The sequence below is a fragment of the Phascolarctos cinereus genome, unplaced genomic scaffold, assembly GCF_003287225.1.
Source record: "Phascolarctos cinereus isolate Bilbo 61053 unplaced genomic scaffold, phaCin_HiC Scaffold_4;HRSCAF=312, whole genome shotgun sequence".
NCBI lineage: Eukaryota > Metazoa > Chordata > Mammalia > Diprotodontia > Phascolarctidae > Phascolarctos > Phascolarctos cinereus.
Genome location: NW_027555847.1, coordinates 380,715,709 through 380,717,116, shown reverse-complemented (window position 1 = coordinate 380,717,116; position 1,408 = coordinate 380,715,709). Strand labels below are relative to the sequence as shown.

General features: G+C 39.2%; 1 pseudogene; it reads right to left on the bottom strand.

The window, feature by feature from the left end:
- LOC110208020 (pre-mRNA-splicing factor RBM22 pseudogene) overlaps positions 1-166 on the bottom strand; it is a 1,355-nt pseudogene extending 1,189 nt beyond the window's left edge.
- Positions 167-1,408: the final 1,242 nt, after the last annotated feature.

The following is a 1,408-nucleotide window of genomic DNA, read 5'->3' as shown; positions in this document are numbered from 1 at the left end:
ACAAATTTTGCATTCTTTTCCATACTTTTCTTTGGTCATCCGGATGTAGGGGTTTTCTCCAAGGCACGTCTGGCACAGAATAGGGAAGTCCACATCCTCCGAGTTCTGCCTGTTGTAGGTGTTGGAGCCCAGAGAGGTCGCCATCTTGGAAGTGGCAGCAGCCACGGCACTGTCCCTGGTTCCTTTTTCTTAATAGTATTGCACAAATAGTAGACACTTTGTTAATGCTTTTGCTATTTTCTTATTGTTGAATTACAGATCACAGTTGCACAAAATGTCCCTGGGGTCTTTGTCCAGGATGAGTAAATAAGTCTTAAAAGAGTAACTTAGTCCCTCCCTTTGTTGGATCCTTTCATCGTCCCCCAGACTCATCCTGTACACATGTTGCCGCAATCAAAAAGTGAAAAACGTACTATGGGGTCTTTCTTTCTCTCTTTTACTTCCTTGTGCGAGATGCAAAGTTGTGGTATCTAGGGGACAAAGGCTATGAAGGGTGTAGGGATTTTTATTATATAATTTCTAGCTGTTTTCCTCACAGACAGCTGTTGTTGTACTGGATAGAACACTGAGCAGGGTGTCAGGAAGATCGGAATTCAAATTCAGCCTTAGATATTTGCCAACTGTGTGACCCTGGGCAGGCCTGTTTGCCTCAGTTTCCTCACCTGTACAATGAGGATAATAATAGCACCTACCAAAGAGGATTGCAGTGAGGACCAAATGAAATAGTATTTGTGAAAAGAACTTAGCACAGTGCCTATATAGTAGATGTTCTATAAATGCTTATTTCCTTGGCCTTCCCCTTTTATATACAGCGCTCCCCACATTCCATTTCTATACCTTTGCAGTAACAATCACCTATACCTGGAATGCACTCCCTCTTTACCTCCATCTCAAAAAATTTCTACCTTCCTTCAGGATGTAGTTTAAGTGCCATCTCTTAATTGAAATTTTTCCTCATACTCCATGGTTACTAGCATCCTTTCTCCCTATCCCCCCCAACATGTATTTTTTTTTTATCTCTGTGTCCACATATAGAGATACGTGAGCATATTTATTCAGGTTGTCTCCCTAGAAAGAACATCTGTTCCTTGGGAGTAGAAAATGTTTCACTCTTTGCTTTTTTTATATCTCTTCCACTGTGCACAATGCTTAGGATATTGTAGGCATTTAATAAATGCATGTTGATTAATTAATTGCTTCTGCTTAAGGAATTGTATCATGTTAAACTATAAATACACATGAAGGGATAACATGTTTGGCCATCCTATTAGTCATTAACATGTTAACAAAAGTAGTTTATTAGTAACTACCTAATGTTTAATGAGCTAATTAATAATCATTAGTTTATCAGATCCTTTTTGGGTGACAACTAGCTATGATAAAGTAGACATTAGATGCCAGAAGGCAC